The sequence below is a fragment of the Lepidochelys olivacea genome (genome assembly GCF_965140295.1).
Source record: "Lepidochelys olivacea isolate rLepOli2 genome assembly, chromosome: 8".
NCBI classification, from domain to species: domain Eukaryota; kingdom Metazoa; phylum Chordata; order Testudines; family Cheloniidae; genus Lepidochelys; species Lepidochelys olivacea.
The window spans coordinates 72,882,785-72,907,447 of record NC_140418.1 but is presented as its reverse complement, the minus strand read 5'-3'; the positions used below and the strand labels follow the sequence as shown (position 1 = coordinate 72,907,447).

The 24,663-nt window shown below is 40.9% G+C and overlaps 1 long non-coding RNA gene across 1 annotated transcript in view; it reads left to right on the top strand.

Annotated features, from left to right (window-relative positions):
• Positions 1-6,413: 6,413 nt before the first annotated feature.
• Positions 6,414-24,663, top strand: part of LOC311525111 — a 205,392-nt gene continuing 187,142 nt past the window's right edge. The window contains exon 1 of the long non-coding RNA XR_014712688.1: positions 6,414-6,618. This is a non-coding gene — a long non-coding RNA (uncharacterized lncRNA). The remainder of the gene's footprint in view (positions 6,619-24,663) is intronic.

The following is a 24,663-nucleotide window of genomic DNA, read 5'->3' as shown; positions in this document are numbered from 1 at the left end:
TTGTACTGTAGACGTACCCTAAGCCCTGGTCTACACTAGGACTTTAGGTCGAATTTAGCAGCATTAAATCGATGTAAACCTGCACCTGTCCACACGATGAAGCCCTTTATTTTGACTTAAAGGGCTCTTAAAATCGATTTCCGTACTCCACCCCTGACAAGTGGATTAGCACTTAAATCGGACTTGCCGGGTCGAATTTGGGGTACTATGGACACAGTTCGATGGTATTGGCCTCCGGGAGCTATCCCAGAGTGCTCCATTGTGACCACTCTGGACAGCACTCTCAACTCAGACGCACTGGCCAGGTAGACAGGAAAAGAACTGCGAACTTTTGAATCTCATTTCCTGTTTGGCCAGCGTGGCAAGCTGCAGGTGACCATGCAGAGCTCATCAGCAGAGGTGACTATGAAGGAGTCCCAGAATCGCAAAAGAGCTCCAGCATGGACTGAACGGGAGGTACGGGATCTGATCGCTGTATGGGGAGAGGAATCCGTGCTATCAGAACTCCGTTCCAGTTTTCGAAATGCCAAAACCTTTGTCAAAATTTCCCAGGGCATGAAGGACAGAGGCCATAACAGGGATCCGAAGCAGTGCCGCGTGAAACTTAAGGAGCTGAGGCAAGCCTACCAGAAAACCAGAGGGGCGTACAGCCGCTCCGGGTCAGAGCCCCAAACATGCCACTTCTATGATGAGCTGCATGCCATTTTAGGGGGTTCAGCCACCACTACCCCAGCCATGTTGTTTGACTCCTTCAATGGAGATGGAGGCAACACGGAAGCAGGTTTTGGGAACGAAGAAGATGATGATGATGATGAGGTTGTAGATAGCTCACAGCAAGCAAGTGGAGAAACCGGTTTTCCCGACAGCCAGGAACTGTTTCTCACCCTGGACCTGGAGCCAGTACCCCCCGAATCCACCCAAGGCTGCCTCCTGGACCCGGCAGGCGGAGAAGGGACCTCCGGTGAGTGTACCTTTTAAAATACTATACACGGTTTAAAAGCGAGCATGTGAAAGGATTAATTTGCAGCTTTCCTGGATGTACTCCCAAAGCCTTTGCAAAAGGTTTCTGGGGAGGGCAGCCTTATTGCGTCCTCCATGGTAGGACACTTTACCACTCCAGGCCAGTAACACGTACTCAGGAATCATTGTACAACAAAGCATTGCAGTGTATGTTTGCTGGTGTTCAAACAACATCCGTTCTTTATCTCTCTGTGTTATCCTCAGGAGAGTGAGATATCATTCATGGTCACCTGGTTGAAATAGGGTGCTTTTCTTCAGGGGACACTCAGAGGAGCCTGTTCCTGCTGGGCTGTTTGCCTGCGGCTGAACAGAAATGTTCCCCGCTGTTAGTCACGGGGAGGGGGTAGGGTTGAGGAGGTAGCCACGCGGTGGGGGGAGGCAAAATGCAACCTTGTAACGAAAGCACATGTGCTATGTATGTAATGTTAACAGCAAGGTTTACCCTGAAAGACTGTAGCCACTGTTTTATGAAATGTGTCTTTTTAAATACCGCTGTCCCTTTTTTTTTTCCTCCACCAGCTGCATGTGTTTCAATGATCACAGGATCTTCTCCTTCCCAGAGGCTAGTGAAGATTAGAAAGAAAAAAAAACGCACTCATGATGAAATGTTCTCTGAGCTCATGCTGTCCTCCCACACTGACAGAGCACAGACGAATGCGTGGAGGCAAATAATGTCAGAGTGCAGGAAAGCACAAAATGACCGGGAGGAGAGGTGGCGGGCTGAAGAGAGTAAGTGGTAGGCTGAAGACAGGGCTGAAGCTCAAATGTGGCGACAGCATGATGAGAGGAGGCAGGATTCAATGCTGAGGCTGCTGGAGGATCAAACCAGTATGCTCCAGTGTATGGTTGAGCTGCAGCAAAGGCAGCGGGAGCACAGACTGCCACTACAGCCTCTGTGTAACCAACCGCCCTCCTCCCCAAGTTCCATAGCCTCCACACCCAGATGCCCAAGAACGCAGTGGGGGGGGCCACCAGTCAACCAGCCACTCCACCACAGAGGATTGCCCCAAAAAAAAGAAGGCTGGCATTCAATAAATTTTAAAGTTGTAAACTTTTAAAGTGCTGTGCGGCATTTTCCTTCCCTCCTCCACCACCCCTCCTGGGCTACCTTGGTAGTCATCCCCCTATTTGTGTGATGAATGAATAAAGAATGCATGAATGTGAAGCAACAATGACTTTATTGCCTCTGCAAGCGGTGATCGAAGGGAGGAGGGGAGGGTGGTTAGCTTACAGGGAAGTAGAGTCGGGGGGTTTCATGAAGGGGAAACAAAGAGAACTTTCACACTGCAGCCTGGCCAGCCATGAAACTGGTTTTCAACGCTTCTCTGATGCGTACCACGCCCTCCTGTGGTCTTCTAACCGCTCTGGTGTCTGGCTGCGCATAACCAGCAGCCAGGCAATTTGCCTCAGCCTCCCACCGCGCCATAAACATCTCTCCCTTACTCTCATATAGATATTTTGGAGCACACAGCAAGCAGTAATAACAGTGGGAATATTGGTTTTGCTGAAGTCTAAGCGAGTCAGTAAACTGCGCCAGCGTGCCTTTAAACGTCCAAATGCACATTCTACCACCATTCTGCAGTTGCTCAGCCTGTAGTTGAACAGCTCCTGACTACTGTCCAGGCTGCCTGTGTATGGCTTCATGAGCCATTAAGGGGTAGGCTGGGTACCCAAGGATACATATAGGCATTTCAACATCCCCAACAGTTATTTTCTGGTCTGGGAATAAAGTCCCTTCCTGCAGCTTTTGAAACAGACCAGAGATCCTGAAGATGTGAGTATCATGTACCTTTCCTGGCCATCCCACGTTGATGTTGGTGAAACGTCCCTTGTGATCCACCAGAGCTTGCAGCACTATTGAAAAGTACCCCTTGCGGTTTATATACTCGCCGGCTTGGTGCTCCAGTGCCAAGATAGGGATATGGGTTCCATCTATGGCCCCACCACAGTTAGGGAATCCCATTGCAGCAAAGCCATCCACTATGACCTGCACATTTCCCAGGGTCACTACCCTTGATATCAGCAGATCTTTGATTGCATGGGCTACTTCCATCACAGCAGCCCCCACAGTAGATTTGCCCACTCCAAATTGATTCCCAACTGACCAGTAGCTGTCTGGCGTTGCAAGCTTCCACAGGGCTATCGCCACTCGCTCCTCAACTGTGAGGGCTGCTCTCATCTTGGTATTCATGCGCTTCAGGGCAGGGGAAAGCAAGTCACAAAGTTCCATGAAAGTGCCCTTACGCATGTGAAAGTTTCGTAGCCACTGGGAATCGTCCCAGACCTGCAACACTATGCAGTCCCACCAGTCTGTGCTTGTTTCCCGAGGCCAGAATTGGCGTTCCACAGCATGAACCTGCCCCATTAGCACCATGATGCATGCATTGGCAGGACCTATGCTTTCAGAGAAATCTGTGTCCATGTCCTGATCACTCATGCGACCGCGCTGACGTCACCTACTCGCCCGTTATCGCTCTGCCAGGTTCTGGCACTGCATATACTGCTGGATAATGCATGTGATGTTTAATGTGCTCCTAATTGCCAAAGTGAGCTGAGCGGCATCCATGCTTGCCTTGGTATGGCGTCCGCACAGAAAAAAGGCGCGGAACGATTGCCTGCCGTTGCTCTGACGGAGGGAGGGGCAACTGACGACATGGCTTACAGGGTTGGCTTCAGGGAGCTAAAATCAACAAAGGGGGTGGCTTTACATCAAGGAGTATTTCAGGCAGGACTTCACGGAGGGTTCCAATAAGAAATGCTGCACCTAAGTTATTGTTCTTATTGGAACAAGGAGGTTAGTCTGGCCTCTGATTGATACGTGGCTAGATTTACCTCGCTGCACCTTCCCTGTGAGTGACTGCAGTGTGACCTAGAGGAATGCGTTCCCTAGACGGGGGAGGGGGGTTTGCAAATGAGTACAAAACAAATCTGGTCTATTTCTTGTTTTGATAGGCTCCATCTATCTTTTACATCTTTGGCTGGCAGCAGACGGTGCAGAAGGAATGCATGCCATCCACATCTCAGGACTGCCCGGCAGAAGATGATTTAATAGGACTGCTAGCAATCCATATCGCCTGCCTGCTCACCATAAGATGGTTCAATAGGACTGACTGCAGGACTAAAGAGAATGACCTGGTCAAGTCACTCCAAATTTAGTCCCTGCACCCATGTCTGCCCAGGTGCTCCTGATCGACCTCACACAGGCGACCAGGAGCACCTCGGACATGATGATGACAGCTACCAGTCCTATTGCACCGTCTGCTGCCATAAGGCAATAGGTTGCTGCTGCTGTGTAGCAATGCAGTACCACGTCTGCCAGCACCCAGGAGACATACGGTGACAGTGAGCTGAGCGGGCTCCATGCTTGCCGTGGTATGGCGTCTGCACAGGTAACTCAGGAAAAAAGGCGCGAAAGGATTGTCTGCCCTTGCTTTCACGGAGGGAGGGAGGGAAGGAACGGGGGCCTGACGATATGTACCCAGAACCACCCGCGACAATGTTTTAGCCCCATCAGGCATTGGGATCTCAACCCAGAATTCCAATGGGCAGCGGAGACTGTGGGAACTGTGGGATAGCTACCCACAGTGCAACGCTCCGGAAGTCAACTCTAGCCTCGGTACTGTGGAAGCACTCTGCCGCGTTAATGCACTTAGAGCATTTTCTGTGGGGACTCACACACTCGAATATATAAAACTGATTTCTAAAAAAACGACTTCTATAAATTCCACCTAATTTCGTAGTGTAGACATACCCGAAGTGTCCTAAGGCTTACTGCACTTCAGGCTTGTCTACACAATCCCATAGTTCAGACTAGGGGTGTGTGAATTGCAGCGTGCCAAAGTGTTGTGCTGTAACTCCCCTGTGTGGATGCTTGTAGTGCAAACTAAAAGGTACCTAGTTCTCATTAATGTAGTCCTGTCTGAAGTTCCTAAGGCACAGTGTTTAGGACATCAGGATCCCATGGAGCTACAGTGTACCACTGAAACTTCTTCATGCTTCTCACTCATAGATTATTCAATTTTTTTGTAAGATGCTTTTACGTACTGATTTTAGGGTCAGGCTTTTGTAATTTATGCACTATTTAACAGCTATGCTATTAGTCATGTATAGATCAGTGGGCAGAAGCTGGTGGTTTTTCCTTTGTTTTGAGTAAAGGTAAATATTTTTTTTCATCTTCATCTCTATTTCTATGTGATATATTTTAAGTCACTGTGATGCTCAATGTTTCTTCAGCAAAGGTAGTCAACCTCCAAAGCAATTAACCTGCATTGCTTTACTTCCACACACAACCACTTTATTACATTTAGCATATCTAATACATGTTTGATGTTTTCACACAAATGCACTCTGTTGCTGAAGCCCAAATTTTCAGGCTGCTTTTTTGTCCTCTCTTTTTCTGAAAATGTTGTTTAAAACAAACTAAACAAAAAGCCCGATCTCCACCATGTTCCAGCCTCCAGCACTATACCTCCTGTTCAAACAAAACTCGTTTTCCTTTTTGATCTTCAGAAATCTACCTTCAGAATTTTTCAAACACTGCAGTGCATTAAACGCTACAGCAGATGGTGCTTTTTGATGATGTCTTTCTACATGAGGCAACATTTTGTAGTGTATGCTGCATTATCAAAAAATCAAACATGTAATTATGCAAATATGTATGCCTTTATAATAATCAAGTTTTATTGTAAATGGTTGATGCACATCAATTTGATCCTGTAGTGCTGCTTTAAGTGCAGTTTAAGTGGCTTTTCAGTGTACCCAGAGGCAACACAAATGCATCTCTGGAATATTAATAAAATCCTGAATCTCTGAGACTCCAACTGGTATAGTGTTGCTTATCCTGATTGAAACTAAATGCTAATCCTTTCCTTTATTTAAAAAAAATCCCCTTTGTTATTTAAAACACTGATATTAGTGTGATATGAAGGGCCATTTTATTTTAAATTGTATTGTAATGTAGTTGTTAAAATAATGCCTAATCATACTATATTCAGTTCCACAATGTAAATGTGATGAGACATGAATCCAATAATTTTACAGCCATGAATATACTGATCTATTTTAACATGTCCAGTTTTTCTAATTCTGTAAATTTATATAGTAAATGTCTGTTCAGGTTTCAATCTTGGAGGCTGTAGCCTTCTAAATAGCTGATTCCTCAATGTTCACTTGAGATGGGTTTGACTGTAAAATTTGTGAAGCTTAATACTTCTGAATAAATTTTTTCAACCAGGATTTCAACACCCATAATGAAGCACAAACTTTATTACTGGTCTGATCTGGCTTTTATACATTGATTAACATCATTGGTCTAATGACACCCAGCTCTATGAATGCACATGCACACATTCTGTTGTAGTTAAACCAAGCAGATGGACTGTGGATACTGATAATCCATGATTGTAAATTCTGTTTTGCTTTTTTGTCCCGATGATGTGAAAGGCAAGATACAAAAGGAACAGATTATTTTGCTTGTGAGAGGAAATGGCTCTGTAATGTCCCTCTTCTCCTTCCAGGTCCTTTAGGCTGGATGTTTGCTTTATTTATTGGGTTTGCTATAAATAGAGGCTCTGCTCATCTGTATCCCTGCTTCATAAGGTAAAGAATGTATGCACTCCTTTCCTTGTGTTCTTCTGGCTTTCCAGAGACCTCACCAGAGTTAATTTTTTGTATAGTCTGTGCAGCTTGATTGAGGTTTTTGTCTCCCTTTATTATGGATTTCTGAATTTAATTTACCTTTCCTTCATTCTAATTCTCCCACTTCTCTTAACTGATATTTTCGCTTCATATTGCTAACTCCTGTGTTTCTACCCTGTGTCCCTGCCTTGTCTTCTCTCAACCCTATTTTTAGCTCCCTCTTTTGTGTGTGTTGCGACCATCTCCACTTTTTCCTGTCAAATATTTTCTTCCTTTTTTTCCACCCTTCTCTTCAGCTGCTGTTTTCCCAACTCTTTTTCCAATTTCCCCATTTAGTTTCATCATCTTGCCCCAAGTGTTTTTCTTCCTCAGTCCTACTTCCTTCTCTTTCCTTTACTGTATCTCTCTGTCTTCATTCTTCCTGTTGTTTCTTCATCTCCCCTCCCCAGTTTGTCTCCACTCACAGTAATTTGAAATATTGCAGGAATTAACTGCCCTGGTGAAATTTTATTGACATTGCTATGAGACATTGCAGCTGCTGACATGATATTTTCACTACCAAGTCATCCCCTAAACCTAGAGGATAAGAATTTCTTAAGGCATCAAAACACAGCTTTAGAATGCACCCCAGAATATTGACAAGCTAGGTCTCAATACAGAACACCAAATGATGGTGTCTAGAGTCATTTCCAATATATTTGGCAAGATCTAGGAGAATTCTCTTTCAAAAAGAGAGGATTTCCCTATCCCTAATTAGCATCCTTGTGCTTTGGGAAATTGAAACTGTGAGGACAAAAAGGTATTTGCATCTGAGCATACACTAGGCCCAAACAATTTCTAGGTACAGTTTTTTATATTTAACATGTAAAATCACAGAAACTTTGATTTTAAAGTGAAATGCCATAGTAATAAAATCCTGCAGCAATAAACTGCCTTCTCATACCAAATGGATAGATGACTCTGTGAGGTCAGATTTGATGGGGGAAAAAATGTTTTTCAAGGAAAAAACAGCTTTCAGGAGACCTAAAACATTAGAAAAGTTTCAATTCTATTTAAAAGCTATGTAAATAATTCGCTAAAAGTTTGTGTGTGTATGGGGGTGGGGGGGGTGAGAAAACCTGTATTTGTGCTGGAAATGGCCCACCTTGATTATCATGCACATTGTAGGGAGAGTGGTCGCTTTGGATGAGCTATTACCAGCAGGAGAGTGAGTTTGTGTGTGTGGTTTTTGGAGGGGGGTGAGGGGGGGAGAAAACCTGGATTTGTGCTGGAAATGGCCCACCTTGATTATCATACACATTTTAAAGAGAGTGGTCACTTTGGATGGACTATTACCAGCTGGAGAGTGAGTTTGTGTGTGTGTGCGGGGGGAGGGCGGAGGGTGAGAAAACCTGGATTTGTGCTGGAAATGGCCCAACTTGATGAACACTTTAGATAAGCTATTACCAGCAGGAGAGTGGGGTGGGAGGAGGTATTGTTTCATGGTCTCTGTGTATATAATGTCTTCTACAGTTTCCACAGTATGCATCCGATGAAGTGAGCTGTAGCTCACGAAAGCTCATGCTCAAATAAATTGGTTAGTCTCTAAGGTGCCACAAGTACTCCTTTTCTTTTTGTAAATAATAGAAACCACTTTTGTAAATGTAAGCTGCCACTCTCCTTCAAACAATGCAATCTTTCTTCTAGTCTGTGCAATCTGGAAAGTGAAACTTACTGATCAGTCTCTTTTCATCAGCTGAGGGAAATGCAACAAATATCTTGAACAGTAAAAACTAAATTCAATGTTTAAAATCTCAATTTTAAAGTATTTTTAGCAAGGGTGAAGAATTTTTGTTTTTAAATGCATTAAAACCTGATAGTGTCCCTTTAAATGTATATCTTGTATATCCATAGTATTAAAGCAAATAAGCTGCTTGACTAACCTTGTTTGATTATGCAGAGAAGAAATCATCTAGATGTTTGAAGCTCAACAAGTGAGTGGCTTTTATCAGTACTCTAAATCTGTTTGTATCAGAAAAATCAATTGTACCACTGCCTTTTGATTGCGTTTAATATGTAAATACCAAACAATATCCTGCTCAGCTTCTGCTTTAATTTCAGCCCCTGTGACATTTCAAGCTTAGTTTAAGGATAAAAACATAACAGTAATATAATCCACATCCAATGCCTTGATTTCAATAGCAAAGCAAATCATGCGATCACATACTTTCTGAAAGTTTTCTCATAAGATTTCTTCTATATCAGAGAATGCTACAAATGCAATTCACCTAGGTCCTATGGGTGACAAAGCTTTAATTAGCTACCCATAGTTTTCTAATGTGATTTTTGCACTTCTAAAAACAGAAATAGAGATCGATATACTTTCATAAATGCCAGTTGTAATTACATTACTGATGGTTTGTAGACTTCTAGGCTTTCCATGTAACTTTCGAAAGAATATGTTGATATTTGAAGGGGATGATGTCTGAAACATATTTTAAAACTGGAAAACATTATCTGTTCAACTGTCTTTAAATAAGAGGATGATATACAGAATTTCATAAAAGTGTTCATTTTCATACTGAAAATAAACCATATAGAAAGTAATGCTCAGTAATTGCCTGGTTCTATATATGAAAACATCTGATTAGGGAGGTGGCTAGCAATTTGCCAGGGATTTGAATGCAAGCAAACAAGCTAAATTTGGGCAAAATAGTGGGTTTACTACTTCCAACTTCTTGCATGGTGTATAGATCATGGTATCCCTTGGTTTTACTTTAAAATGTATCTCCCACACATCACCTACCACTCTAGATACTCTGATGGTTCACCTTAGTCCTTCCTTGACAGGCTCCAACCCTTAGAGCTGTATTTTTTAAAAGAATTGGCTTTAGGGTTTTTGAATGTCTTTAGAGATTACATATCCAGAACCCTGGATCCTGACCCATCCTCATTCTGATCTTCAGGAAAGTTCTGATATGAATTTCACGACTTTGACCCCATCACTAAATGTAATATTTCATAACAAACTCTTCAGCTAAATTCCCCAACATACCTCCAAATGAGATTCAGTTATCAAAATAATGATTTCATTTTCATTTACATGCTATAGATTCTGCCATTTGTAAATATACCACTCTTCTTGGGATGATTCATAGACTCATAGGCATTAAGGTCAGAAGGGACCATTATGATCATCTAGTCTGACCTCCTGCACAACGCAGGCCACAGAATCTCTCCCACCCACTCCTGCGAAAAACCTCTCACCTATGTCTGAGCTATTGAAGTCCTCAAATCGTGGTTTAAAGACTTCAAGGATGCATCTATCTCCAAAGTCTGAAGCAATATCCACACATGTGCATTTACTCTGTGGTCAGTCTTACTCTGAAATAGCTTCTATGTTGAAAATAAAATCACTATTTTGGAAAACAAAGCTAATATTAGCAGCAGCACTGGATCTTTTCCACCAGCAAACTCTACCAAGTCCCACCATTTGCCGCTCCCTTCTTTCTTGAAATTTCTCAATGCAGAGGTAAAATTATAGGCATGCATCATATCTTATTCAATGTTTTCTGTTTTTTTAATATGTACATTACAAAACCCTCCTCAGCTCCCCACCTCCAACCCCCCCCCCACCTATTCAAGATTCTAACTCTTTTGATATTCATTAAATCCACAATCAGACAAACAAGAAGAAAACTGGAAGACTCTCATCACCTCCAAAAATGCAGAAAACATCAAATTCAAGTGTCAACAGAACTCCAAATTGTACCCCATCCTCTGAACAAACATGAACCTTTATTCTAATGTAAGACAAGTATGGGCTTTTCTGTCTAATGGTCTACAGATTCTGGCTTCTTCTTCTTCTTCTAAGCAAGCGTAAAGTTTACACTGTCAGCAACTGCCCCTCTTTTTAATCAGAGGAGCTCCAGCTTGAGCTCTGCACGGGGAAGAAGGTGGGTCTCAGATAGATGGGTTCAACACCTTAAATTTCACAATGGACAGTCAAATTTACAACACCCTCTTTAGTGTTATCTAGACAAATAATATATGAATATTGCTTGTTGCCAGGGAGGTTTTTCTTATATGATGGTTTTATTATATGATCTTTGTTTATTTTTTCCCCTCAATCATTCAATGAGGAAACGAAAAACATACCATGTGATTTATGGAACCAATCAAAACTAACAACACAATTCATTTAGTGAGCCAGTGAGTATGTGAAATTAGAAAGAAGCAATTCAATAATTTTGAAAAAATCCACAGTCTGTTCTGGGAACAGAAAAAGAAAAATGTGATGAATAAAACCCTGATCCCACAATCTGCTTTGTATGAGTTGACCACTGTGACTTCAGGAAGCCCCATCAAAATCAGTGGTATTCCTTGTAGGCACAAGGTTTTGGCTGCATGGAACAGGTTGTGGGATTGGGGAATCAATTCTGATTAGAAGTATGCAAAAACCAGCTCTTCTGGGTTAGGGTTTGGTTTTGAATCTGAAATTGTTTCCTTGTGTGTTTGAACAAATCCAAGTTGAATTTCAATGGAATCTCCTTCACATGACTGCTAAGGAAGGATTTATGTTTCTGGGTGGGAGCCAGATAAAATTTGGTCTTTTGGGTGACTACTTTGTGTTTTGTGGCTTTAATCTGACACTTACGTAGCAGGAACCCCAAATTCTCCAACACCGCAGAATTTCACATAGTCCCAATGTTCTGTGTCTTGTCTGGTAAAGGTTCCGTTACAATGTATTGCCATTTTTGTGGTTGTTGCTCAGGTCTTGTCCAAACTAAGAGGAATCTATAGTACAGGGGAGTAGTATACTGTACTGTACTTTACTTTACAACAGGGCCAAAGAATATACCCACCCTAGGGTAGTGAGGCTAGCCAGAACTGACAATCAAATGTTAAATAATTAAATTGACTTAGCTATTAATTGTAAGTGAATGTTGTTTTAATTACACTTTAATAATGCCATGCCCTTTATAACCCAAATTAATGTTTTCTGTGTCTCTGTTTTTGAAGTACATGTCAGTTTAATTAAACTATGAATGGTAGACAGATTTTTAAGTACTTTATATTCTTCATTAAATTGTATCTGTTCAACAAGCATAAACAGGAAAATAGACTCAGTTAGAAGCAAATTCACATTCTGCCTGATAAATCATTCATCATCAGATAAGATGATGAGGGGTGCTTGTTTTTCTGTATGCTCCCAGTGATAAACAAATCCACTTTTATACTATAATATTCATTGAAAAAAAAAACTATAAAGCTGCTCATTTTGAATGTTATCCACAGGCCTGAAAACTGTTGGTTGTGTTTCTGTAAAGTTAATGTTCAGACAGCAATATCGTCAGGGTCTGAGGGTTGTTCACACTTAGTCCATTTTTGTTTGTGGTGCTTATTAGAGAAATATTTTTGTGAACTAAGATATGATACTCTCGGGGCAAGGAATGAGGAGTATTTTTGTTAGCCTTGCTGTATTGCCGAATTGCAACTAGGATCTATTAAGATGTATTTGATTTGACAGAAATTTATATTTTTGTCAAGCAAATGTTGAACAAAGCCTAATCCTCAGTTGGATACAACTCAAGAGAACTAATCAATTATTATTCTTTGAAGATTAAAAAAGGGTGGAAGTGTGATGAGTACACTCCTTTAGTGATGAGGTGTGCAAATTTGTAGCTCTTAATTGGCTAAGACACAGAATTTGGGAGAACAGGGCAGCGAGACTTCATTTACAAGAGAAATGGTTATTATACATTACATTGCATATAATATAGGCAGCCAAAGCTGTGACTTGTTTTAACTGAGACAACTATGTCCTTCCTTTGTATGGCAGATCAATCAATAGCTGGGCATGTGATCTTGTTCACTATTATGTTAGTAATGAAACCCTCGTGTGATGTGACAACTGTAGAATAACATTTGGTCACAAAGCTGGTGTTAACAAGCACAACTGGCACTCTGGTAATTAGACTGATTTCTGGTCTACTTTCACAGATTGTCGATAAATGCAGTAAACAACAGGCTGCTTTCTTTCAGAACAAGTTATATTAAGTCATCATACACTTGGCAATGGAGCTATTGTACCATACTTTCTTTTTTTATCAGACTAGGGCAAAGTGAAGAGACATTTCTTTTGTGACAAATAAAATCACATTCCCTAATAGAAACTTTGTATTCTGTATGCAGTGATCACCTAATTAACCTCAGAATTTGTCTGTTGGAAAGGTAATTTATTTTTCAGTTGCACTTTAAAGGTAGACAGATGTAAGTGTTCTTCCTATAACCTCCAATAGTCCCTTGTCTGATAGAGCAACATATGGTACAGAGTGGGGTGTATTTTGTGGCCTGTTTGTGTTCTCCAAAAGCACTACACCACAAGTGGAATAAATATTGTTTGGAGGTAAACTGAGATTTTTGGAAGCTCTTCACATGTTGTCCAGAGACACATGCTTGATCACATTCAATAACTGTATAATTTATGCCATTAAACAAAATGTCCAAATTCAGGCTTTTATTGAACCAACTTCTGTGGGGGTGAGAGACAAGCTGGGACCGACATGTCGACAACTACATTACATAGTATTTCAGACTGCCTTGTTATATGCAGATGCAACTCCTCACTCACTTAGATAGGAGTTGTGCCTAGTTTCATCCTATATACCCAACATGTTCTATTTCACCCTCCTTATGAAAATACTTGAGAGATAGATTATCACTTGGTCTATGCACCTGTGCAGGGGAGTAAGGAGGAGTTAGGACACTCCACCTCCCCTGCCCACAGGCTACCTGGGCCTTGGGTCTGTGCATATAAGAAGTAAGTGGATGTGGAGGGATAGGAAATGGCTGGGGCCTTGGTTCCATCTCCTACTCATTGATGAGTAGGGGATAGAGCCAGCTAATGTTTGGGGTGCCATAGCTGATGTGGTATATAGACCAACAGCAAATCACTGTATCCCCCTGTCCCTCCCACTCTGGAACAAGAAGGAATCCGGGGAGGAATTACAACTCACTGGCATGTGTCTGTGTCACAAGATTTCCTAGGGCTGCTTTTGGGTGCTTCAGCTTTTACATCAGTCTTTACTCAAAGCTGTGCCTAAAGTAAAAATCTAGCCCTAAATAGTTCCTCAAGAATTCTTGCTGCCACCTCTTGAGCAAAGAGTATCCATTGAATCACGCTGTCATTGCTGAGAAACCAAAATGAAAAATACCCGAAAGCAAACTTCAAAATATCGTCTTGACCATGGAACCATGCCCTCCAGAACAAAGGTGGCCTCATCCGCCTTGACACACATCCCATTAAGGCCTTGCCTAACCTTGACCAACCTGTTTGCTGACCTAATTTCCATACCCAGGATGGCTTCCTGATTTTTTTTTTAATCTCTGATTGTCAATTTCCAAAAATAATTTACAATTTGAAAATAGAAGAACCCTCAAATGTAAGTTGTCATTCAGTTTAAAAAATGAGAACTGTCAAACTGGGAGATTATGAGAAAGGAGACGCATCAGTGTAGAGCAGGCCAGAATTTTTTTCTCATAGAAAATGTTAAGAAAACATTAAAATATAAAGTATTTTTGAAAATTTCTTTGGAAAATTTTTCTTTTCATTGAAAACCTGAAAACCAAAAGCTTCCGGCTGAAATCCAAAAGCTGCTGATTTGGAAAATTTTTTCATTCAGAAGTTTTTTAATTAAAATGAAACATTTCAACATTCCTGAATGTAAACATTTCATTTTGGTCTGTACATCTGTGCTCTTTGAAATGGGACTAGCTCTAAGCACGTTAAGGAACTGTTAATACGTGTCAGCAAGGACAGTTTGCCTGCAGCAGACTAGCATGAGGAAGATTCACACCCTGCCTTGCTCAGTCTAATTGCTTGTGGAAACAAACCCTAAATTTCTCGGGGGGAGGGGAAATGGTGCACAATGCCCAAATTAATTTATGGAAGAAGATAACTTAAGAAAATAAATTGGGATAGGATGAGAAACACAAAGGATATAAAAGGACTTTGTGCTTTTTTTTTAAAGTCTTCATAATAACAAGCTTCACAACTTTCACATGCAGAAAAAGTTTGCTTCAGCTTGTATTTTGCTCAAAGCATGTTTCAAAAGTTGTGTTATGCAGGGAATCTAATATTTCAACATGCATCCAAGTTAAACATATTGATCTAAAAGGAGAGTGTCCTTTAATCATAAGCTTGCTAGCTTACTCAGTATTGCACTCTTCAAGAGTAGAAGTGCTTGTTTTTACCAGTTTATCAAATATTGATTTCAAGATGAGGATTTCTCTGCAGGAAATACAAGCTGAGCGAGGACTACTAATTCCACTTGTCTTTACACCACTCAAAACTTTTCATGTTGTAACTCTTCAAAGACTAGTTGTGCTATCAATACATGTTTCTTTGATAAAAGCTGTTTTTTAACACCTGTTTTTAACATCTCCTCCCCCTTCTTCTTAATTGTAGCCTACTGGGGAGAAAGAAGGACTTTCTTTGAGCAGATGCACTTGATATTCCAGAGGACTGGTTGGCAAAGAAGCTATAGCTTCTTGAGATCAGACAACAGGCGTGTTGCGAATTGTGTAGGCTTGTTATATTAGTCATAGGAATTCTCTATGAATGCTTGAGCACTGTTGGGTCTTCAAGAAGAAAGCTTGATCAGTTCATTTACAGAAACTCAGTATAAGAACTGTAGTTTCATAGGATCAAGTTAGTAGTCATGCCCTGAATTAGTTTAACTGTGTCAGTTGTAAGAATTATTTGAATATGGCAGTTCCATGAGAACACAATAAAACGCCTTATCCTGTAAGTTGCTGAGCACTATCAACTCCCATTAACTTTAGTGGGAGTTGAACGATGCATAGCAATTTGCAAGAGGATCAGGCCCCTAAGGAATTGCTGGTTACAAAGGACACTTGAATTAACAACCTCTCTAAATTTAATTTGTAACATTACCTGGCTTCATTATCACTATATCATTATAACCCTATTTCTCCGGTGTGTGTGTATATGTGCGTGTGTGTGTGTATAACTTCAGTACCTGAAAAGATAATGGAGCAAAAAATCAAACAATCAATTTGTAAGTACGTAGAAGAAAATAAGGTGATAAGTAACAGTCAACATGGCTTTGTCAAGGATACATCATGTCAAACCAACCTAATATCCTTCTGAGATGGGGTAACAAGCCTTGTGGATGGGGACAAGCTGTAGATATGATATGTCTCAACTTCAGTAAGTCTTTTTTCATACTGTCTCACCTGATAGTCTCATAAACAAACTAGAGAATATAGCCTAGATGAACCTACTATATGATGGGTGTATAACTGATTGGAAAAACATAGTCAGAGTAGTTATCAGTGGTTCACAGTCAAGTTGGAAGGGCATATCAAGTGGGGCCTTGCTGGGAATGGTCCTCGTCCCGATTCTGTTCAATGTCGTCTTCAGTGATTTGGATAATGTCATAGAGAGTACACTTATAAGCTGGAAGGGGTTGCTTTGGAGGACAGAATTAGAATTCAGAATGATCTTGACAAACTGGAGAAATGTTCTGAAATAAATAGGATGAAATTCAATAAGGACGAACGCAGAGTACTGCACTTAGGAAGAAATAATCAGTTGCAGAAATACAAGATGGGAAATGGGAGTTATAGTGGATCACAAACTAAATATGAGTCATCAATGCAATGCTATTGGGGAAAAAAAGCAAACATCATTCTGGGATGCATTAGCAGGAGTGTTGTAAGCAAGACATAATTCTTCCACTTTACTTAACACTGATAAAGCCTCAATTGGAGTATTGTGTCCAGTTCAGGGCATCACACTTCGGGAAGGATGTGGACAAATTGGAGTAAGTCCAGAGGAGAGCAACAAAAATGATTAAAAGTCTAGAAAACATGATCTACGAGGAAAGATTGAAAACATTGGTGGTTTTTTTTTAAGTCTGGAGAAGAGAAGACGGAGGGATACATAAGTCTTCAAGAATGTAAAAGGTTGTTTTTAAAGAGGAGGCTGATAAATTGTTCTCCTTAATCACTGAGGACAGGATAAGAAGTAATGGGCTTAAATTGCTGCAAGGGAGATTTAGGTTAGACATTAGGGAAAATTTCCTAACTGTAAGGGTAGTCAAGCATTGGAACAAATTACCAAGGTGGGTTGTGGAATCTGCATCATTGGAGGTTTTTAAGCACAGGTTAGACAAACACCTGTCCGGGATGGTCTAGCATGGGGTTCTCACAACCAAATTTTCGGTGGCCTCAGAGTGTGGCGGCCAACTCTTGCTCGTGGCCGCTCTGACAATTTTTCCTAAAATACTTAATAAACTTTGGGAAAAACAAATAAATATGCACATATACAAGTCCAAATCATTGTAATTTATTTATGTAGTAAGAAGGTGTTAGGAAGTAGAGCTCCCCGTTCAGTGCACCCAAACTTTGCTCCTATTTTTGTGCTCGCAGTGTGTCATGGAGTGGGAACCCCTCACCCTGCTGGGGAGCTGCCAAGCTCTGCAGCAGCCTGGACCCATTTAGCTACTGCGATAGCTACAGCAACTGTAAACCATGAGTGCGGCTCCAGGTGGGGGAAGTGCCAACCTGTCTCTCTGTCCCTGCCTCCTGCAGCCCTTCACCGAGAGTCTACCATGGGGAAGGTGGGTCCGGAACTCACTGGCCACCTGTGGAGTCCCAGGCTCCCTGTGCCTTGGCTAGGTGGGAGTAGGAGAGCTGCCCAGGGGATTGCCCTCATGACTGAATGCCGCAGTTGCCTCCACTGATGAGAGCCGCCTCCAGCACCATGAACTCTGGTGCCACATGTCTCCAGAGGCATTGCCCAGAGCAGCTGAGGAGGCTGCGTGGTGCAGGGCTCCAATCCCTGCTGGTGGTGCCCGTGCAAACACCAATACTGTGCATCTCGCTGCCCTTGTTAACAGTCAGACAGGAGCAACAGCTGAGTGCTGCAGGGAGACGCCACTGGTTTGCCACATCCAATCTACGCCCATGCTTTGGCTGCAAAATAATCCACTGGTAGCCACATTTGAGAAACGCTAGATAATGCTTAGCCCTGCCTCAGTGCAGGGGACTGGAGTAGATGACCTATCAAGGTCCCTTCCAGTTCTACATTTCTGTGATTCTATTATTTCATTTTTCTCTGTGAAAAATGTCTAGGAGACCTTGGCCCAGAATAAGCTGCCCGTTATCATTTTGAACTCTACAGAGACACAGCATGTGAAGTATTTGGCCATTTTGCTATTTTTTGTTTTATTTAACATGCTTTGTTTGGGTGCATGGCTCTGAGAAGCACAACACTATTTTTTCCCCCGTAGCTTAAATCTATTGACAAAAGGCTCAGATATATTGCTGATGTGGCATCAAGACTATGCTCAGCTGTCAATGGGAGTTCCTAAGGGATGAATCTTCTGTGCTGGAGGGTGGAAATCAGAAAATAAAATCCTAGTTGCTGCAGTAGACTGGGTTCAAGCAACAGTAGCTGTGGTAAATAATAAGTGTGTTCAAATAACACACAAGATGGATGGTTCAGCAGAGCAAATGTGAAAGAATTATACATTTGGAGGAACAATCTGTGCAATCTGAGAGTAGATGGAGAAACTCGACAAGCAGTTGCTTTTCCTTCTAGACTCATTTGTACTCCAGGCTTTTGAAGAGAGACATACCACACAAATTACTTTGTTACAGGATGGAGATTTGGCATGCTTCCAGCTATATTGCTAAAAAATATTGCATTCAGTTACATATAGTTATACAGGTGCAACTGCGAGTGTATACAAATAGGTTTTATGGAGAGAAAGAGCATACCAAATTTATTTTATAAGAATATACATTGAATTCTAAATGGGTTTAAAATATTTTCATAGGTAAGATTAAAATGTATTTCTAGGTCAACAGTGAAATTGCTGCTGATTTTTAAAGAAACTAAAAGAGCAAAGTGCGGTGATGGACAGAGAAGTGTCTTTATAAATGCCATCTTGGCATTCTGTGATTATTTTCCATCAGTTACTTCCATATCAGATTTGTTCAATGTACAAGTCAACATAATTTTTTCTAAGTGCCTACACTGCCGCTCAACCTAGTTTCTGAAAATCAAGCTTACTTGTTTATGCCTCGCACTTAACTTTATCACCAACCTTCAGCAAAATGTACACATTCTGGAATCGGAATAAAGCCACCAATGTTGATGACATTGCATGAGGTGGTATATACTACATCTTACTGTTCCACACCCGTTCTGGTTCTTCTGTGCTAACAAAAAATAAAAAATTTGAGTTTGTTAGCAAGCTGAACAGGTATGACTCACAAGACAAAGGCCAATCTTCTACTGCAGGGTTTCCCAAACTTGTTCCGCTGCTTGTGCAGGGAAAGCCCCTGGTGGGCCAGGCCAGTTTGTTTACCGGCCGCATCCGCAGATTCGGCTGATCGCGGCTCCCACTGGCCACGGTTCACCGCTGCAGGCCAATGGAGGCTGCGGGAAGCGGCGAGGGCCAAGGGATGTAACGGCTGCCGCTTCCCACAGCCCCAGTTGGCCTGGAGGGGCGAACTGTAGCCAGTGGGAGCTGCCATCGGCTGAACCTGCAGACGCAGCAGGTAAACAAACCGGCCCGGCCCACCAGAGGCTTTCCCTGAACAAGCGGCATCCCAAGTTTGGGAAACACTGTCCTATTGTTTCATGTGCCTAACTGCCATTAACATTAATGAGTGTTATGGACCTTTGTTGATGAGAGAACAGGCACTTTAGGAAGCAGATAAATGTAAGTAATAAGTTGACATTTTTATAGAGTCACTTTTCTGATTGTAACAATCAAGTAATTGAAGTTTTAGACTCCCTGAAAATAAAAACTGAATAAGGTGTTTATATTAATAGCTGGTAAAATCTAGTAAGGAACATTCCATCTGTTATTCATGGAGATTGTCAGTATCTCTGTTTGGGAGAACAAGGTGCCATCATATCTCCGATGAGTAGTTGTTAGGCTTACGCTTAATAAAACATCTCTTGACCCCAGTTCTCTCACTAATCATCTCCCAGCTTTCATCTTTCCTGCAGAGAAGGTTAGTGAGAAAATTGTCATGAGGGAAACTCTGTCATTAGTTGGAGTCCTCTGATTTCCTTGACTCCTTTCAGTCTGATTTTTTTTAAGCCTATGTGGGCATGGAAAAGGGATAGTGTGGGCCTTCTTGGTCAGTGATCTCGTAGTGACAAAGATGGTGCTGACTCTTTAGGTTTTTCAGCTATTTTTTGATAGATCTAGAGCATATGGTCTATTCTATTAATGTGGCTCATGGATGGCTCAGCTCCTACTCAAAGTGGTATTAAGAGGGACTTATTGCACTAAGACCTGTTTCACAAGGGATAACTGCAGTGTCACCCTCCTGGCCAGTATGCATCTGGGGGCTGCAGTGCCATTAATAGGCTGATTACTATTAGAAGACATATTAATATTACATTAGTACCTCATGTCTCAGTCAGCTAGGTGCTTTAGAAATAAACAATAAGCACAATCCCTGCCCCAGAGATCTCTCAGTCTAGGCAGTAACACTCAGAGATGTACTGTACAATTTATCGGTTTTCCCAATTTCTCCCCCAGATTGGGATGTGGGAGGTAGTATCTGAATTTCCATCCAAATCAAGATGACTGGATTGGGAAACCACCCAGAGAAGATGGCAGCTCAGCTGAAAGATTCATAATACAGGCTCCCTGAGCAGTGTCAGGCTGCTTCTGGATTTCCAGGTAGCAGCTGGAGCCAAGAATGTTTTCTTCCCCGTTTGGCTCTTGATAGAGAGATTATAATCTTTTCTCCTGCTTTCGGCTGCAGTCACCCATCTTTTATCACCCCCACATTGGATTATTGCAATATGTTCTATTTAGGGCCACTTTTTGAGGAACACCTAGAAATCTCTGCCAGCACGGAGTGATGCTACACACTTATTTAGTAGTGTTTCTTACATGGAACAGATTATTTGTGTGGTCCATAAATTGACAGCAGTGGTTTTCAATCTTTTTCCAGGTTCACTTTAAGGGGTTGAGTTTTTGATTTATAAATCGCTTTTCAGCTAGGGTTTAGTTAGGGCTTGATTAAAGAATAGGAACCATAGGCCCACGTATAACCTTTGGTGGGCTAGAATTTACTTTACAGTCCTTCTCTAGTGCCTAAAACCCCCAACTCCCTCAGAAAAGCAAATGCAGACCCAGAATTCAGTTAATGAGGATTTTCAGCAAGGATTGCATAGGGTCAGCCTCCGCACAACCAAGTCCAAAAGAACAAAAGGAATGAATTTAAGAATTAAATACCAACTTTATAAAATTTTATAATGAAAAAACAAACACTAATAACTTAATTTATGCAACATAACGAGGCTACTTTATAATCCACATTACATTATTTTCACAGTTATACATAAACATAAATAAAACAAATTAAATTTAAAAAGTTCACTGTGTTTCTGTGAGAACTGACAAGTAACTCAGAGTTCCCAAAACGTAGGTTGAGTTCACCTGAGTCTCAGTCACAGTCTTTGATCACTAAAATCTGTACAGTCTACTGAGTCAAAAGCATGGCATCAGTATCTTCTCTCCTCTTGCTTGTAGAAACATCCAACTGGAATCTATGCAGACTCTTCCTCCTCCTCTGCTGAAATCACTCAGCTAATCAGCTCAGTAATTAACCAAATGCCCAGATTAAGTATATAAATAAAAAAACCTGTTACAAGAAAAATACAAAACTGAGAATAGCTAAATATAAATGACTCTTTCCCCATCATCACATTAAGTGTCATAAAAATAAAGGGAAGGCTAACCACCTTTAAATCCCTTCTGGCCAGAGGAAAAACCCTTTCACCTGTAAAGGGTTAAAAAACTAAAGATAACCTTGCTGGCACGTGACCAAAATGACCACTGAGGAGACAAGATGGAGACAAAATGACCACTAAGGGGACACAAAGTGTTCTCTCTGTCTGTGTGTGTCTTTTTTCAGCACCACAGCAGGAATGCAGGTCAGAACTCCTGTAAAAAATCAGTGACCAATCTAGTTAGATATGCGTTAGATTCTGTTTTGTTTAAATGGCTGATAAAATAAGTTGTGCTGAATGGAATGTATATTCCTGTCTTTTTGTAACTTAAGGTTTTGCCTAGAGGTATTCTCTATGTTTGGAATCTGATTACCCTGTAAGGTATTTACCATCCTGATTTTACAGAGGTGATTCTTTTACTTCAATTAAAATTCTTCTTTTAAGAACCTGATTGCTTTTTCATTGTTCTTAAGATCCAAGGGTTTGGGTCTGTGTTCAACAATGCAAATTGGTGAGGATTTTTATTAAGCCTTCCCCAGGAAAGGGGGTGTAGGCCTTGGGGGGATTTAGGGGGAAAAGACGTTTCCAAGCGGGCTCTTTCCCTGTTATATATTTGTTAGATGCTTGGTAGTGGCAGCAATAAAGTCCAGGGACAAAAGGTAAAATAGTTTGCACCTTGGGGAAGTTTTAACCTAAGCTGGTAAAAATAAGCTTAGGGGGGTTTTCATGCAGGTCCCCTCATCTGTACCCCAGAGTTCAGAGTGGGGAAGGAACCTTGACACAAGAAAAATACAAAACTGAGAATAGCTAAATATAAATGACTCTTTCCCCATCATCATATTTAAATAAGAGAAGAGTTGGTGAATCATACTCAATGGATGAGACAATTTAACTAAAACAGTTTGGATAAAATCAAATGACTAGGACTGTCGACTGATTACGGAAATCACAGTTAACTCATGCGACTAACTCAAAAAATTAATCTTGATTAATTGCACTGCTGAACAATAAAATATCAATTGAAATGTATTAAATATTTTGGATGTTTTTCTACATTTTCAAATATATTAATTTCTATTACAACACAGAATACAAAGTGTACAGTACTCGCATAATATTATTTTTATTACAAATATTTGCACTGTAAATGATAAACAAAAGAAATAGTAATTTTTACTTACCTCATACAAGTATTGTAGTGCAATCTCTTTATCGTGAAAGTGTAACTTACAAATGTAGATTTTGTTTTTCTTACATAACTGCACTCATAAATAAAACAATGTAAAACTTTAGAACCTACAAGTCCACTCAGTCCTACTTCTTGTTCAGCCAATCACTAAGGTAAACAAGTTTGTTTACATTTATGGGAGATACTGCTACCTGCTTCTGATTTACAATGTTACCTGAAAGTGAGAACAGGTGTTTGCATGGCACTTTTGTAGCCGGAGTTGCAAGGTATTTATGTGTCGGATATGCTAAATGTTCAGAAACCCCTTCATGCTTCAGCCACCATTCCAGAGGACATGCTTCCATGATGATGACACTCATTAAAAAATGTGTTAATTAAATTTGTGACTGAACTCTCTGGGGGAGAATTGCATGTTTCTGGCTCTGTTTTACCCGCATTTTGCCATATATTTCATGTTCTAGTACTATAGTCTCGGATGACGACTCAGCACCTGTTGTTTGTTTTAAGAACACTTTTACTGCAGATTTGACAAAACACAAAGACGGTACCAATGTGAGATTTCTAAAGATAGCTGCAGCACTCGACCCAAGGTTTAAGAATCTGAAGTGCCTTCCAAAATTTGAGAGGGATGAGATGTGGAGCATGCTTTCAGAATTCTTAAAAGAGCAACACTCCGATGCGGAAACTACAGAACACAAACCACCAAAAAAGAAAATCAGCCTTCTGGTGGCATCTGACTCAGAGGGTGAAAATGAACATGCATCGGTCTGCACTGCTTTGGATTGTTATCGAGCAGAACCTGTCATCAGCATGGATACATGTCCTCCAGAATGGTGATTGAAGCATGAAGGGACATGTGAATCTTTAGTGCATCTGACATGTAAATATCTTGTGACATCAGTTACAACAGTGCCATGTGAATTCCTGTTCTCACTTTCAGGTGACATTGTCTCCTGAAAATGTAAACAAACTTGTTTGGCTGAGCAATTGGCGGAACAAGAAATAGGACTGAGTAGACTTGAAGGCTCAAAAGTTTTACATTGTTTTGTTTTTGAATGCAGTTTTTTGTACATAATTCTACATTTGTAAGTTCAACTTTCATGATAAAGAGATTGCACTACAGAACTTGTAGTAGGTGAATTGAAAAATACTATTTTGTTTTTACAGTGCAAATATTGGTAATAAAAATTAAATATAAAGTGAGCACTTTGTATTCTGTGTTGTACTTGAAATCAATATATTTGAAAATGTAGAAAACCTCCACAAATATTTAAATAAATAGTTTCTATTGTTGTTTACAGTATGATTAATCACGATTAATTTTTTTAATCATGCGATTAATAACGATTATTTTTAATCACTTTATAGCCCTATAAATAACATTTGAATATACAATTAAAATAAAAGCAATTATGTTTCCCTTCCAATTTCCCCTTTCTTGGATTAATACTGTATGGGCTTGTTAGGGTTAACCTTGGAGCGTTAACAATATCACTAATCTGCTGCAAAATGCTTCCGGGGAAGTGGGCGGGGGAGAAACCAGCTTGCATTCTATTCCTGTGGCTCAGCTTCTCTCAGCCCACATAGGAGACGTGGCCTTTTGTAAAGCAGCTGCCCTGACTACTTTCCTCAGTGGAGTCTGAGTCAAGCTACAGAGGACCAATTGAGCATGCCCAAACTACCCACCCAATTCCAGAAATTTCTGGGTGTGGAGTGCTGATTGTGCATTTGCTCAGCAGCAAAGACCCAGGCCAGGCACAACTTATTCCTACCACATTAAAGTGGCAGTGCTTTAATGTGGCTGTGTAGTCATGGCACCAGTGCTGGAAGAAAGACCATCTCCATGAGGGGAGAAAGTTGCAGTGCAGTAAAGTGCCAGTGTAGACAAACCCTATGTGACAGCTCCCTGTTAGGCACGTAGGTTACACATGCATCAGACCTAACCTCCTGCAGTCATGTGATTGCATCGGACACTAACCTTTTATTTAAAAACTAACTTTCAAGACCTTGTGGTTGTGAAGAAAAGCTTGAAAAATGTGAC